At 44.1% G+C, this 17,324-nt stretch overlaps 1 long non-coding RNA gene across 2 annotated transcripts in view; it reads left to right on the forward strand.

Moving 5' to 3' along the window:
• The first annotated feature begins 570 nt into the window (after positions 1-570).
• Positions 571-17,324, forward strand: part of LOC120615672 (uncharacterized) — a 47,666-nt gene continuing 30,912 nt past the window's right edge. Inside the window, exon 1 of one of the 2 annotated variants that reach the window (XR_005656339.1) lies at positions 571-630. This is a non-coding gene — a long non-coding RNA (uncharacterized LOC120615672). Of the gene's footprint in view, positions 631-15,298; positions 15,506-17,324 lie in introns of those variants that run through there. The other variant, XR_005656340.1, reaches the window with a different exon arrangement.

Consider the following 17,324-nt stretch of genomic DNA (forward strand, 5'->3'; position numbering starts at 1 on the left):
ATTTTTTTATAAGTCCGCTATTCATAGGGTGAGCTTGGACAAGACATTCTAGTCATAAATTTCAGTTTCTTCATCTGTAAATTGAGGACGGTGATCCCTCTGTGCCCACCTCATAGAACCAGTTGTCAGGCCTAAAAATTAACAACAGCAAAGGCTGCTTTTGTGGAATTCCATGTGGCAGGCACTTTGCCCAGTGTTCTACATGAATTATCTTATGCAAATCTCTCAGAAATCCCACTAGGCAAGTATTATTACAGATGACGAAATTAAAGTTTGGAAAGTTTGAGTAACTTGTTCAAGATCACATTGCTAGTAAACGATGTAGTCGGGCCAGTAACAGGCTGGAGAGAAGATGTGTGGAAGAAATCCAAAGTAGAAAAGCTCCAGCAGACAAGCCTCCCTGTTTCTGTGGGGTCAAGGACAATGCAGGTGAATGATCCCACGGGTTCCTGGCTGTCCATTGATCCACCTGCAGATACCTCACTTTGCTCTCAAGTCTTAATGGGAGAGGGGCTCAAACTCCACCATGGGTCTGCCTATGACAGTCATGCAGAGAAGAGACCTCGCTGCCACTGCAGAGGCTGTCACTTAGAGTTCCCCAGCCCAACTCTGCACTCTCAGCCTTCAGAGGTACTTTAATTTACAGACCCAGAGCATTTCCACTACTTGTCTAAGTGTGTGGCTTTGTCACTAAACCAACAGCTCTCTGAGATTGAAGACTGCTTGGCCTTCCCAGTTAGGCCCTCAAGAACAGCTTTACCCCTGAATTAATAAATTGGTGTGGTATTGCATTAATTTCCCTTCAAGTAAACAGACAGACATACTTTACAGAAGTCAATCAACCTGTGATCTGAGGAGAAGAGATGAATAAATGGGGAAAGAGCAGCTGAGGTTCTCTTCTTGCCAAGGGCCACTCCGTGTTGTGGGCTATTTGGTCTTCAGATTGTGGACATTGGATACCTACAGAATCTCCTATAAAAACAAGGGGTTATATCACCAGGCTCAGGTCACACAATAAGATGTTGGTTCAGAGTCCCCTTTTCCCTGGGGGTCAAGCTACCTGTCCAGGTACCCCAGACAAGTAGAACAGGAATTGCAATTCAGTTCTTCCAGTTGTAGAATGGATCGTTCTCTCTCAGAGGTAGTGCATGTAGGGGGCACTTATAAGGTCTGAGGGGCAAGTTAAGAGAGTTCTAAACTTTTTCTGCAAATGGCTTTGGGCCCACCCCTTTCTTTTTTCTTCTACTATGAACCTTGGAGCAAGGGCAAGCCTAGGCATTGGGGTGATATTTGCTGTGTCTGACAGCAGACAGGCAGGGCATTGGCCATCAGAGCAAAGCAAGTCAAAGCTGTGGAACATGGTCCTCTGGCTCCTGCTCTGCCTGACATTACTTCTGAGGAACAGAACATTCTGTGAGGCTGAGAGTGGGGGGCTGGTTGGTAACACAGGTGTAAGTGTGTGTGTGCTCAGTATAGCAGCTAAACCTAAAACACATTTTTTTAATACACAAGAGGAGGAGGAAGTAAAAAAAATATATATAGAAATGCATAATTAGAGAGTCACTGAGATTCTCTCTAAGCTAATGAATAAATAAATCTTTGACAATTTTCCCCAACTGTTGTTGACAGGATAATTAGAACTAATATCTTAATTTTAATGCTTTGGATTCATTAAAATTATCCTGCATTGCAGGATTGCAGGTTTGTTTGTTACAGATCACCTAAAGTGTCATTGCCTGGAAGGTTAGTCTTTTGTTTATTTTTATTAGTATATTGCCCAATTGACCAAAAAAATAAAGTTGGGAAGGAGTTACTTTGTCATTATTTGGTTTGGTGTTATTGTTTATTTTCTCTTTTTTCCTTGTCCTTGGAGAAGTAAGAGGACATATACTACTTCCAGTGGACCCAGAGGTCCTGAGATATAGGAAGTGGGAAAAAGGAGCTCAGGGCTGCCAGAAACTTCTCTCACCAGCCTAACATGCTGCCACATTCCTCATTTACCAACTGATGTGAATAATTCTCATCTGCCACCCTGAGGACAGGAGGAATTGGACCTAGACTAGACTGTCCTTCTAGAAAAGAGTATGGATTCAGATAAAAGTGGCCAGTGAGAAGATAATGGCAGAAGCAGAAATGGGTTCTCTGAGAGCAGTCTGGGCCCGGCAGAGGAAAAGAGGTTGGTAGGTAAAGCTGTCCAATGCCCCGCCAGCTTTCCAGGCACACAGAAAAAATGTGGGCTACAAGGAGCAGAAGGGTCTGGCAAGAAAGAGCCCCAGTTTTGAGTCAGGGGTTAGAGATTGTGGCCCCAGCTATGGGAGACTTGGCTTCCCAGTCTGCAAAGTGATTGAAGACTTCACACCTAACTTGTTGTGAAGGTCAAATAGTTCATGTCTGTGGGATACAACAATAGATATCATTGTTGTGTAATGGAGGGGTCTTTCTTTTTGGAAAATAAAATAAGACCTGCCACTGCCAATTCCAGGGGGCTCTGAGTCCAGGCATTTCCCAGGTCTTGGTGAATGCAAGAAGGCCCCTGTCTTCTATGTGACCACCTGCTGGGAAAGGTAGATGTCAGAGCCTGGGAACTGAGTAGCTCTCATGCAAAAAGCTGCTCTGCTCTGTCACTGAAACCCCAGAATGAAGATGCCCCAAGCAGGCACATTACCTGCGTAGAACACCTCGCTCTTCCTCCTGTTTCTCCTTTACATGTCTACCACATTCATGACATTCGTGACACCAGAGGTAGGTTTCTTTTTCCCACACAAGCAAGTCTCCAACACCAGCTGGGTGTTCTACAATTTAACTTGGTTCTGACACTATCTACCTAGAGTTAGCATTTGATCCAGTTAAATAGTGACAAGTTAAGGGCTCAGTCCCACAAGACCGCCCCCACTCTTTGCTCCCCACTTCAGATGCCAATAGCAAGTGCAGGTTGTCAACTACACCTCTGACCAACTGGCTATAAATCAGAGGTTCTCAGGTCAGACTTCCTTCTCGGGTTCAATTAATTTGCTAGAGCAGCTCGCAGAGCTTAGGAAAACAGTTTACTTATTGTTTACCAGTTTATTATAAAAGTATACGATAAAGGGTATAAATGCACAGCCACAGGAAGAGTTACATAGGACAAGTTGTGGGAGAGTTTCAAGAGTAGGGGCTTCTGTCCCAGTGGAGTTGGGTTGTGTCACCCTCCCAGTATGTGGATGCGTTCACCAACCTGAAAGATTTCAAAATCCCGTACTATTAGAATTTTTTGGAGGTTTCATCACATAAGCATGTCCAATTATTAATTCCATTTCCAGCTCCTCACCCCTCTCAGGAGAATGAGAAATGGGAATGAGAATTTCAAGCTTCTAATCATGCCTTCTAGTGACCAGCCCTCATCCAGGAGTTATTCAGAATGAGTCACCTCATTAGAACAAAAGACACCCCTATCACCCAGGAGATTCCAAGGGATTTGGAAATGCTGTGCCAGGAACCAGAGGCAGAGACCTATGTATGTTTTCTATCATTTCACATTACCCAATTTAAGACATTTTGCCTGTGTTGTTCTCAGCGTCCTTGCTCAGCTGAAGTTTGACTTGAAGTTCACAGCAAAAAAAAACAGCAGCAGAAAGGTGCCCCCACTGTTTGCAGTCTTTTGAGGGTCCCTGATAAGACTGGGACTGGAGCAGGTCCAGGCCCTTCACAGACACACAGTCATCCCAATGTGGGGTGGAGCTATTTTACGAAATTATATAAGATCGGGAGGAATAGAATAACAATGCGCATAGTTTAAATACTTTAATATACGTTTTTGTTAAAGTGTCACAAACATAGAGAAAAGCACAGAAATCATAAGTGCACAGAATTTTCACAAATGAAGGAGATGTTCTCCCAGGTGAAGGAGAACATTACCACTGCCCCAGAGATCTCCCCTGTGTCCTAAACACCACCCCACTAAGAATAACTGAAGTTCTGAATTCTAACAGCATGGATTGGCATTGATGGTTGTCAGACTTTAAGTGAGTAAAATCATACATCATGTACTTTTTTTCAGGGAAAAGTGTACATGCAATGAAATATATAAATCTTAATTATATAATTAAATGATTGTGGAAAAAATGCAAAAAACAAAATGAACACCTGCACTAAGACATAAAACACCTTCACCATAGAAAGTTCCCCTTCCCAGGCAACCGGTTTTCTATCTATGTAATCCCACATATTAATTTTGTCTATTTTTTCATGCACATGAACTGCACAGCATACATTTTTTGACTGGCTCCTTTCAATCCATGTCATTGTATGTATGAGTAGTTAGATTTCATTGCTAAATAGTTTTCCATTGAATGTTTATCCCACAATTTGTTGATTAATCTGTTGGTAGATATTTGTGTTGTTTCCAATTTGGGAGTTGTATTATTTTCTTAAAGATGCCATAACCAATCACCATAAACTTGATGACTTAAAACAACAGAAATTTATTGTCTTAGAGTTCTGGAGACCAGAAGTATAAGCTCAAAGTGCTGCAGCCCTTGCTCCTGCTGAAGGCTAGAGGGAAGGATCCTTCCCTGTCCCTTCCTGCTGCAAGAGTTGCCAGCAATCCTTGACATTCCTGGGTTCGTGGATGTTTAACTCCAATCTCTGCCTCCATCTTCATGTGGCTTTCTCACTGTGTGTCTCTGTGTCTCAGAAAACCAGTCGTATTGGATTTAGAGCTTACCTTAAACCACAATGACCTTATTTTGATTTAACTAATTTCACATACAGAGACCCTTCTTCCAAATAAGATCACATTCTGAGGTTTCGGGGAGACACTATTCAACACAGCATAGCACAGAACTATTAAAAATAAATCTCCTGTAAACATTCTAGCACAAGTCTTTTTGCAGACACATGTTTTCATTTTTTCCTGGTTATATATTTAGTAGTGCATTTTCTGGGTAATGTGGTACATAGGTGTTTAACTTTATAGAAAACAAACTTTTTCCCATTATAATCATAAGGTTTGTATTTGAATGTGGGGATCCTCTAGCTCCCTGAAGCCCACCTGGCAGGCCGTCTCCTCTCTTACTTCTGGCCTAGTTCCTCAGTGGGGATTTTTTGGGAGCCTTACATCCTTTCCTTGCTAGAAAGTCTTGTGCCCCTTTTGGGCCTAGGGCTCTCACTCTCAGACTAAGTAACCTTGGCTTCTTTGTCTTTTCCTCTGTCTGAGACACTCTCCTGGACACTGCTGTGGGCCAAGTCTAAAGAGGTCCCAAAGTGGGATACAGAGACACATACACAGGGCAGTCCTAGGCGTAGAGTCAGGAAAAGGGCCGATATGAGAGCACTATGCATGACTGCAACTCAGGCATGGGGATTGTAAATGACTGATGCCAGATTTCAATAGCAGAAAGGCAGAGAGAAGAGAAGATCACAGATATCTAAAAATGTTTGAGTATGTGAAGGAGAAAATCAATGTAGAGAAAGAGGTTCTTGTGTTTTACTTTTACTTTAAAAAAAATCACTGGCTTCCCATTTTGTTAGTAGTGAATCTGCCTGCCAGTCCCCAAACTCCTAGCTCACTGAGCCTATTCTTTACCCTTTGCTGAACCCCACAAACCCTCAAAACTGGTGGGTGGAGCCGTTGGTCCTGTGACTTCCTGTTCTAAGCACTGTTTTCAGAGGTCCGCTGCTCCCAAACACTTTGTCCAGATTCCTATACGTGGCTAGGGGCATATGTCAAGGTGGTAGTGCCATGGGGCAATGTCAGCCCCCACCCCTCAGCACACAGATGGTATGAGCAGTGTCAGGGATGCCCTGTGTGGGAGCCAAGCGCCGTAAGGGAGCCCAGGGGTGGGCCTCAACCTGGAGTAGATTTGGACAGCAGACTGGGCTGGGCAGGAGAGAGCCAGGGCAGACATGCTCTGGGTATAATTATAGTTTTCTCTTGTGTACCCTGGGATGACTGGGACCCTGGGAGAGAGGTTTTAAAAACAAGGTGGCATTTTTCTCTGCACTTAACTTTAGGACGAGACATAGCTCCTTGGGAAATGTGTCGAACTAAGGTGTGACTCTCTGGCTAGCCACCAGCCTTGGTGAGTGTTTTCACACTTGTGTATGTGCCTGAGGGGACAAGAATAGGGGGTGGAAGTGGCTCTCCAAGGCTTGTTTTAATGCCTCCACACACCTTCAGAGGAGCCATTGCTGGATCCACCTCCCTAAAACTGTGAATTCAGCTGCACTGCAGAGTCTGAGCAGACACAGAGAACTGAAGGGCTCTCTGAGTATTTGGCTTTAGAGATTAATATCACAGATTATAAGTTTCCAGAGGACAGAGGCGCAGGACCAGGAACCCACATCTCTATACCGAATCACTCTTGACTGAATTAGAAAGTTGTCCCTGTGTGTCCACATTAGGAAGACATATCCCCCTAGGCTTATGAATCTCAGTGGACCCAGGGGTTACCAAATAGAGCCCAGATTGTGCTGCTGCTTCCCAATATCCCCTCAGTGTGGGGTGTCTGCAGTGAATAGGCAGATTTCACAACCCCCGGGGTCTTCTCAGGGCTCACGGGTGTCTAGTCAGACTCTGGGCTTTCTGGGGGAGGTCTGGAATATGTTGTGGAAGGTGAGCATTGGTCTCTCAAAACTCTGCTGGGTTTGCGTTTTAGCTCTGTTATCTGACAGGTCACCTGCCCCTTTGAGATCCCTCATAGTGTAAAAGGTAAAGGTGTCCTCTGGGAAAGAGTCCACAAGATAACATGTGAAGGCACTTTGCAGATTGTAAATCTCTAGATACATGTACAGGGCAATGATAGTGTTGATGAGAAGGAAAGAAAACACTGTGTCTTTAAAAATACAGTTTGAGCTCTTTAGGCAGTAGCCAATTTAGCTCAATTTACCTGTGTGGAAATTCCCATGACACTGAATAGAAAGCACATTTTTCTTGGCTTCCCTGGCCCTAAGTGGTAGGAGTGAGAGAAATGTGACTATGAGGATCTGACTTGTTCCTCATTACTCCCCAGTGTCATTTATAGCTTCTCTCATTTTAATGCACATTCTCAAATAACCACCGAACTCCCCCACTGATAAAAGCTTGCAGAGATGCAGTTAGGTATTTATACAATGCCACTTTCCCCTGGAAATGGAAATGTCATAGTTATCATTAGAAGTATGCATGACACTGAGTGTAGATGGATAGGGCTAGGTGGTGGGGATGAGGGCATTCATCCTTGTTTGTCCTGGAAAGGCAATATTGTCATGCACTTAGTCCCCCAAGGCACCTGCTTACTATTCGGCTGTGGAGATGACATGAGGGTTTCAGCTGCCTGCAGAAGCAACTAAATGGCTATGCTGAGCCCCAGCCAGGGGCAGGACCATGCCTGGGAGGCTGCAGTCAGCACAGGCAGTTCTGTGACATACCATGAAAGTTTCCAGGACCCACCCAGGACACTTCTTCATGTGCCTCAAGAGCCCCACCTTCAGGGGAGAGGGGGCTCCATTGTAGCTATGAGGATTGGTCTCAGTGAGGTCTGCAATTCTCAGGGCTCAGAAATACTGCTCCCTGGTTGAGTGACAGCAAATCTTTCCCTAAATCACAAACTGCCCTGGATCCCAGGGAATAACAAACAAGGGATTTCTTTCAGATCCTGATGTACTCTTGAGGTCTTCTTATCTATTCATTCTCCATCTGCCTAGAGAAGTGTTTTTTTCAGCGTCCTCCTGTGCACACACAGCCCAAAGACAAAAGCCCCGACTAGTCCAGAGAATAGTATCTCTGTTCATCCATCTTCCCATCTATTTCCCTCATCTTTTGGAGGACCCTTTCAGGAAGTGGCTGGGGATCTCCCAGTGGACCAGCTGGCAATGGATACATCTGTGAGCAGACTCTTCTCTGGGTTTCCCTATTCTTACCTCTATCCCCACATTCCCCATTCCCTGGAAAGTCACAGAGAATCAGTGCCCAGCTCAGGACAATGGTGACTTACATCCAGCCTCGCACCCAGACCTTGGCAAAAATGCTCTTTAGAAGAGGAGCAGTTGCTGAGGGTGTTGCTGAGGACTCCTAACCAGCCTTCCCAGGTTAGGAGTCCATGATGCATGGAGTCACCATTGCTCCAAAGTTAAGGAGCCCTCTACTGCCCTTAGCCTCATCCACAGGTTCAAGGGTGGAAAGCCAGTCTGCCTCAGCCCTGGGCAGCAAGTCCTTGGGGTCATACTGAGAATGTGGCTTGTATGGCACCAGCGTGGCCTCGGTGGAAGAGTGCATGGTGGAAGAATTTAAAGGCAGGCTGAAGCTTATGGGACAATTATGCTTCTTTCTCTCCTCCAGCCTCTCCTGCTGCCCTCTCCCTCTCCTTTCCCTTCATGTTTTGTAGGGACTCTATATAGTGGGATAAAAGGCATAGTGTAGCTTAACTTTTCATCTGTTTCGAATAGTCGCCTAATCTGTTGTTTCTTTTTAAACTACATTTAAGGCAGTTTTGAAACACAGAAGTTAAAAGTATTTTATTTAAATGCATCAGCTTGTCATCTAATTATTTATTTTAATATCATGCTTAAAAAAAACTTACCTCACTTCACAAATTTTATAATTATTCATCTATATTTTTAAGATCTTAATTATATCTAACATTAATGGTAATCAATGGTACTTCCAATTTTTACATAATGAACATATGTATAACATTTATAATAAGAGAAACCATAAATGTTATTTTTACTTAAAATAACACAAACACTTTTTAATAAAAAAATTATATGTCTCTCCCAGTGTAAAATGTAAAGCTGTTTTCTGGGGAGGAGTCCATGAAATAATACAGGCTAGGGACACATAATTTCTTTTAAGACTTTAGCTGAAATCAGCTTCTAAGAAGCTCAGCCTTCAGAGTGGATTTTGGTAAAATGAGTTTTTTAAATGTGGGAGTGTAGAGAGGAGACTGCTATCCCCTAGTGGGATGTCTTTTCCTCCCTTCTTTGAAGTCTGCCCACACATAGTTGCCAGATAAAATAAGAAATGCACAATTAAATTTGAGTTTCAGGTAAACTAACACTTTTTTAGTATGTCTCAAATATTTAATGGGACATACTTATGCTAACAGATTGTCTGTTGTTTGTCTGAAATCCAAATTTATTGGGGTGATCTCCATATTTTAATAATACTTTTTAAATTTTAAAATAGTTTTAGATTTACAAAAATAGTTGCAAAGATAGTACAAATAGTACCCCACACGTGTCCTCTATTATTAGCATCTTTAATTAACATGACATGTTATAATTAATGAACACAATAGCACATTATTAACAATGACACTATGTTGTGAACTAAATACACACTTTATCGAGATTTCCTTTTTTTTTCCTATTCTTTTCCTTTTCCAGAATTCCACATGACATTTGATCATCCTGTCTACTAGGCTCCTCTTGGCTGTGACAGTTTCTCAGACTTGTCTTCTTTTTGATGACCCAGATAGTTATGAGGTCAAGAGTTCTTCACTCTGCCCCCTCATTTTGAAGATGTCTGATGTTTTCCTCTTAATTAGACTGAGGTTACGAGTTTTTTGGAGGAAGATCACTGAGATGAAGTGCCATCTCATCACATCATATTAAGGGCATATAATATTGACATGACTTATCTCTGTTGGTGCTGGCCTAGTGTTGATCACCAGGCTGAGATAGTATCAGATATCACCACTGTAAAATTACTCTCTCCCCACCTTTACATATTGTACTCTTTTAAAGGAAGTCATTATGCACAACCACACTTAAAGAGTGAGGAGTTATGTTCCATCTCCTTGAGATGCCTTGGGTTTTTATTTGCTAAATCTGCCAGGCAACCCTTCACACTCTTCAATGGTCAATCAACTGCCCTCCACCATCACACTATCCATCTCTGCTCCTGCCCAGAGTGAATTCTTCCTCTTCCAATATCCGAGATAACAGGAGTACACAAACAGGCACGTCACCCTCCAATGCCCTTTGTTATTGCCTTCAGTTATTGCAATCCTGGCTCCTGACTCCAGACTCTAAACATTACTGCCCACGTTTATTATAACCCCCAAGCAAGACTGTCAGCTTCAGGGGGCAAAGGCTGGGTCTTACCTAACTGTCTAGCCCCTGTGGCCTGGAGCAGAGCTGGTTGGTCTAACTTGATGGACATCTTATCCCCTGGCTTCTTTTTTCCCTGTGTGGAGCAGATATTCAAGAGTGAGTCCTGCTGGGCCAGGAGGCCCTGGGCACAGGACAGACAGTCTCTGTCTGGGTCAGTACCCATTTGGATGCTGTATTCCTGTTGGGCAAAGGACTTGTGTGGCTGGATTTGTATCTGTTTCAGGGGGAAGAGGAAAGTCCCATCACAGACATTGTCCTACTCATTGTCCTTAGAGAAGCCAATCAAGCAGTAGGAGATATCACTCAGCCCAAGACCTGTGCCACCCTGGTGAATCTCCCTGTCAGGATGCTCGGTCCCAGCCCCCAAAGCGGGTGCATCGATCTTGTCACAGACTCTACACACCTGACCAGCAGACTGAGGCATTTCACTACTGTAGCCTCCATTGTCCCCTGGCTCTCCCAACATTCCCCTTCAGAGAGGCCTTCCCATTTACAGAAGACACTCTTATTATCATGGTGAATGCCTCCGCCCTAACCTTGAGAGCAGTAATGTCGGGCCTTGCACCTCTCGAAGGTGCTGGGAACCTATTGACAAAAAGCAGTCTCTGGGGTGAGAATACAAACTTTCCAGTCACTCCAGGTGGCTGGGGAACATGGAATGAGTGGAGTGGCCCGTAGTGGCAACTGGGTGAGGAGGGTATCAGGCCTCCAGATCCTAAAAACCAGAAGTGATTAGATTATGAGGCAGAGCAGCCCACCACAGTCCCGGAGCCCAACATCAGAGGAGGCACCATCTGCATTTGGCCTCACAGTGACCTGACAAGGATGAGGGAATCATGGCAAATCCCACTGTGTCCATTGATCTGCTATGTGGCTTTGGCATGGAGACCTACCCTCTCTGAGCTACTTTTGTCCCTAAAGAAAAGCCAAGGTGCTAATCTGTCATCAACTGCTGTCTGAGCTTACTCAGGCCTCAGTGCTTCTGGGGGAGGTTTTAAGCCTTGGGCTGTTGTAAATGCTGAGTCCTGATACGGAGGCCTAGGTACTCCCAGGGCATCAACAGGGATAGATGCTTGGTGAAATCTTGCCTTAATCCTAGAGTCTTACTCTGACAGGGGGAGGCGAAGCTCTCTGAGACACCATCAGCCACCACTATCATTGAGTAGTCAGAGGCACTTACCCTGGTGTGTACTTGGAATCAGCTCAGCCTAGAGACAGGCTGAGAACTGTAGAGACAGGAGCCCATGTCACTTGGCTTCTCCCTCTGAAAGTCACTTGGTCTATGACTTCAAAAGAAGAGCAATGAATGCTTCCTAGGTTCTGGTGTAGTTGAACCTCATACAGGCTTACGAGTTCAGCGGGTGGGGGTTGCTATAACATTTGCTAGGAAAAGGACAGAGACCACGGCCCCATGGTGGACTAGTGATGGTTCTGGGACCTGAGCAGGGCACTGTAGAAGCTGACAAGTGACCTGTGTGGTGCTGTACCACCTTCCTGCTGTCCATGCAGTGCTGCAGCCTTCTGGGAGCAGAGGCCAGGGGTGGCTGTGACAGAGAGCTCTCAATTCCTCAGCCCTCTTTTTCCTTTCTCTAAATCAGGGGTCATGGCAACCTCTCCTCCCAGGTTTGCTGTAAGGACTAAATACCATATTGCGTGGAGTGACAGGGCTCTGAGCAGCAGTGGACACATGCCACGCTTCAGCGAGTGCTGATTTCACCATCACAGCCACCACACCCAGGGTACTGCCCAGACTCACACCATCTTTAGATTTGCTGTCCTTGAAGGGCATTTTCCCAGCAGGCTCAGTCACTTGCCAGCTTCTGCAGCACCTGGAAACACTGTCTCTGTTCTGTCCATAAGGTGGGGGCCCTCAGGTCCTGGTAGAGCAGTTTGCAGGAGGAAGTGGGGCTGGATCACAGGGAAGTCACTGCCCACAGCCTCTACCTGCAGATGTCCAGGCCCCTCCTGGAGTCCTCTGCTGTGGGGAAGAAGGTGAAACCTTATCCTGTGGCCACACAGACCTGTGTGTCTGCACTAGCACCTAAGAGAAACAGTTAATCTTGGACACCTCTGGACCCCAGGAGGTGATGATATGAAGACATTTTAAGTGCTGTTTTGGACTCTGCCAAGATCTTTAACTGATTTCAGTGCTGAGTGGAGGAGCAGGCTTTCGTGGTTCATAGAAATGACCCAGGTTTTTCGAACTTCAAAATTTCTAGGGAGGGCATAGTAAGAATGAATCATAGAAAAATAATTCCTTCAGCTACTCACCCTGTAAAAGATCTAGTCCTTGGGCAACATTCTCAGAATTTGGAAAATGGGAAGCTGCGGTGGGTTTATCTGTTTCCTCTTCCTCTTGCCAGGGCCCTGCAGATAATTACCAGGGATATTTTGGGTGTTGCAAGGTACATGGACAAACTTGAGTTGAATTCTGGCATCAGTGGCCAACTGGAAGAAGTATAGGAAGTTCCACATTCTAGGATGCCTCTCAGTCCCAATGATCTCCCTACCCTCAAATGACGATAGAGGGGTGGCGATGGTCAAGGCCACATGGTTGGTTGCATTCAAGCCCACAACCAGGAGCACTTTAGGCAGTTCCCAGACTTGGAGTGCGGGCCTGGCAGGCAGCTGGTGAGACCATGGCTGTGGATCTTATTATGAGAAGAGAAGGCTGATGTCCTTGTAACAAGAAAACAGAAGCTGGCCTGAGACTGAATGAGAACTCTGCCCCCTTTTATCTCCATGACAGCCCCTCTGAGCTGGGCCTTTTCTTTCTCCAATGGTACTTGTCATTACAAAATTATTCTGTGCCCTTTGTCACATTGCAATTGTTGACAAAATATAATAACAATCACTTCATTGAGAAGGTGGGACATGTTGGCTAGTGATAGAAGATGGCTCTTCTGGATGCAGCCAGTATCAGACACATGAAGAAAAAAGAACAAAGATCATATAACAGGACCACAGGTTGGCTGAGAGGCCTCAAGCCTCTGGAAACTTGATGCTCCTGACTTTGCTATCACCTCTAACAATTTCCAGGAGCTCAGAGTACCCAGCAATCAGCATCATGAAATAGCACAAATGACATATCATCTTGTCAGCCCTCTCATTTTACTGAGTTGCGGTCCAGAGTTGCTGTGTGACTGGCTAGGTCACCCTGAGACCCTAGTGGAAAAACTGCAGTAGGGGGTGGGGATAGGAGAGGGGTTACACTGCTTGACATCTTAGGAGTCTTGCCTTTGCATTTGTGGCCTTCAGCCCAGGTCCTTATGCAGAGGTCTAGAGTCTCTGCTCTCTGTAACTTGTCCTATAAGTTTCCATTACTTCAGAAACCCTGAATTCTGATTTCTACCTCCTCAACTCAGCATGAAAGAAATGGCTTTGCTGAGACCGAGTCTCCCTGAATCACAGTTGGGAAAATGCTATCCACAAAGGACTGAGGATAACATGAAGCCGCCTCCTAGTCTCTGTTTCCTTTCTCTCAGGATGTGGAGTTCTGCTCAGCCTGATTTCCAGTGATTAAAACACTTGCTTTATATATTCTGTTCAGTTTTATATTTGTCTGTGATTAGGGACCAAATCCTGTAACACTGATTCCACTATTCTTGAGGACAGGAGTCTGCTTTCCCCCACTCCATGGCACTCAAGTTTAGACTTGGGTTAATCATTCTCCTCAGTGCATCTGTGGTATGTGCAACCCTCCCACTACTTTATGTTTTGGTCACATTTCAACCATCTTCTCATAGGAATCTTGCCCAATGGGTTTGATATATGGATCTGGATATAACACTTGCTATGTGTGTAACTAAGTAAAATGTCGTTTTGCTCTAAATTATATTTTCTCTCTTACTCTTTCTTTACACCACACCATCTGCATTGCTGTGTGTGCACATTACTTTGAATTCTGTGTGACATTCCCTAATTTGCATCAATTGTATTTTAGCTATCCATTACTCCACTGGTGGATCTCTGGTTTCTGCTGGTTCCTGTGGCCATCAGAATTAACACTTCATTGGACATCCCTACATATATTCTCTTAGAGACTCAAAGGAGTTATCGAAGAGGGACCTAAGATGGAAACCAGGTGGTAGTGTTGTAGATACTAGAAAGGACCCTTGAGAGAAAGTGTGAGATTGTCATTCTTGGAGGTTTGTAGGACTGACATGAGTGTAACAGAGTTATTGCTAATCCCTTATCTTATTCTCAACCCAGGACACATAAAATTATCACTTTCCTAGCATATAAGTAACCTATTTTTCCCATTATAATTTTTATATTTCTAGCAAGGCAAAGATTTGATCTGATAGACACATGCCATTTGGTCCTGATGACTGTGATTACTTGTTTTCATCTCTCTCTCCTTGGAGGGCTGCCTCTGTGGGATTCTCTCTCCTCCCTCTGTGGGATTCTCTCTCTTGCCACATGGTATAATTCCTTTATGGGCCCAAAACTTTATAATAGGCAAGAATGGCTGTCGAGTTCTGGCTGCTTTTTTTTTTCTTTAAGAACTGCATCTGAGTCAAGAAAATGGAAGCACAAAAGGACCTAATTCCATGTCTGAAATGAGAACTGAGGAAGAGGAAATATTAGGAGAAAAAACACAAAGTAATTAATGTTGATATAAATTATCATTTTTATGAGCAATAATGCATGGCAGATATGTGAAAGGAAAATGCCTGACTATTATATTTAAAGCAATCTACATTTATACCTTGACATGGTGCAGCCTTTGGGAAGTTATTGAACATCTTTGAGCCTTCATTTTTTATATAAAACAAAGATTACTTTCTTTATGCTTAGGACAGTTGTGAGGATTAAATAAGATATGGTATCTTGAGATACCTAGTGTGAGTTCAGGCACTTATTAGTTCAGGCACATATTAGTCTTTGTTTATCATGCTTTTGCTACAGATTGTCCTGGTGAAGCCCAATGTGAACACTCCTGAAAGCTCTTGGTGTTTATTTGCAAAGTGAAATTATGGCTGAGGTCATGGTCATTCTTGGCACCTGTACTGAGGGTAGATTTTTTTGAGGCCTACTGCAGACAATGGGCATAAACACCCAGCCTCCCACTCTCACCTGGCGCTCCTGTGCCTGTGAGCTCCAGGCAGCTCTGTACTGAGTAGATCTGGAGATCCAGTAAATTAAGAGATCCATTTCTCAAAGAAATCACACAATTATATTTTATTCATGAAAATTCCATTTTATTGCATCTTCTAGGGAATGAGTCTGCGCACTGACTCTCCATTGAAGCCCTCCCGGTACTCCCCATAACTCTTCTTTTCTGGAAGGAGTGTTGTGTTCACACCAGAAGGACTGCAATACTTTCAGGTCACATTAGCTGAGAGTCAGAGCTGGAGCAGGAGCAGATCAGACAATGACCTGGTGGTGAGCAGTATCTTCTCCAGCTTCTATGGCATCATTACTAAGTGTGAGTTGAGGGGGTGAGGGGGAATTAATAAATGTGTTGTGTGATTTCTTCCAAAAATTAACAGATGGTAATGTGATGAGGAATGCTGACTTGGTGTGATGTTGCTTGGTGCTTCTGTGGAATTATTAGATTTGCAAATTCGTGACTCGGGGCTGATTCTTTTGGAAGTGAGCCCCAGGGAATAATTAAAGGCTGAGGAAAGCAAACTTGTCCTTCTGATGCTAAGTTTTCAGATCCTGGTTAGGCTCAGAGAGAGAAAGGCCATGAGAGATGGAGAAGAATGCATCCAGAATGGCACAAGTGTCTCAGCAGACTGACCTCATCCCTTCTGTACCATTCCTTCTCTGCCTTGTCCTAAAAGATGAGTACCATAGGATTGTGTCCTCGAAGCCTTTCCTTTAATGACCAATGCTGGCAGCTAATATGGACACAGGGGCAGAGCTCTTGTGAGAGCCACCAGCTGGCATCATGGTGAGATGTTCACCTCCCAGAAGCAAGGTAGGTGGTGGTGGGCTGACATGAACTAACATGTGTGTGGGAGAAATGAAGGTCAGGAGAGGACTGGATAGAGAGTGCTGGTCAGACCAGAGAGTCAGTCAGGCAGGAAGTATTTACTGGGCACCATTAGGCTGCTCACTATGCTGGGTGCAAACTGGAGTGTGGAGTGGAGGTAAAGAAAAACAGATGGAGGAAGAGTCTCTGCTCTTTAGGAGAATAAGACCTATCCTTGAAAATCAACAAATTTGAGAGTTGAGCAGAGGACAAGTGTGAGTCCTGGAAACTAGCAAATGTGACCTGGGTGCTAAGACCTTTGGCAACCTGATTGCACAGTCCACTCAGATAGGGCAGCTCAGAGTGGGGTGTGTCAAAGGGTCCACCCAAGGTGAAAACGATAGCACGCATAATCTTACTGTTGGTAGGGGCTTACAAATCACTGACTATCTGGCACTGAATACTCTTTTAAAAGACTGATATTTTCAATGTAGCTGTAGATGTATTCAGAACAGATAGTTTTTATTTTACCACATGGCTCTATGAAGATTGTGTGTGTATGTGTGTGTGTGTGTGTGTGTGTGGTATTATTGTGTGTGTGTGTATTCGCCCGTAGAACTTGCACATGTGTATCTGTATGAAAGAAAGAGTATAACGTGGTTTTCACCCTCTGGCTGCTTCCAAGCTTTGGTAATTCAGCAAGGTGCTTCCATCCTCCACCTCAATTCCCTGTCAGTGCAGATCCTTGGTAAATGGGCAGTGTGGTCCTTGCCTTCCCTCCTATGATCTGTCACTGATGGTACCTAAGACTACAAGATGGATATAGTGATAACTTTAATGACCAGTTAGGAGACCTGGATTTTCATTTCCCCTTTGCCCCTATCATCTACTTAGTCTTGTAGTTTTTCTTTTGATTGACACAAGAGTTTTGGGTGGAGGCTGGACCACAATCATAAGGTTTGAGTTTTTACATATTGTTGTTAACCATGCCAGTTATAGCATTGAGATTCTGAGTTGTTTAATAGGAGCTAAAGTTTCAAGGTTAAACCATTTTAAGTGAAAAAAAAAATATTGAGAGAAATATATTTTAAGTTTACATTTGGAAATGGTCATAGTTTATAGGTCTGTGGATAAACATGAAAGTCAGAGCTGAGAACCAAGATTAGAAGGAAAAAACATCAGGACAAAAGCTCAGAGAACAAGTAGGTGTGGGGAAAGAAAAGGCAAGGTCTCCGCAGAGCACAAGTAAAGCATTGCCTGTTCTCTTCTGGAGCTGCCAGGTGTTTATTTCCTGTAGCTCTGGACTGGATCACACAAAGCAGAGGAG

The sequence above is a fragment of the Pteropus medius genome, unplaced genomic scaffold (assembly GCF_902729225.1).
Source record: "Pteropus medius unplaced genomic scaffold, Ma_sr-lr_union100, whole genome shotgun sequence".
Taxonomy (NCBI): domain Eukaryota; kingdom Metazoa; phylum Chordata; class Mammalia; order Chiroptera; family Pteropodidae; genus Pteropus; species Pteropus medius.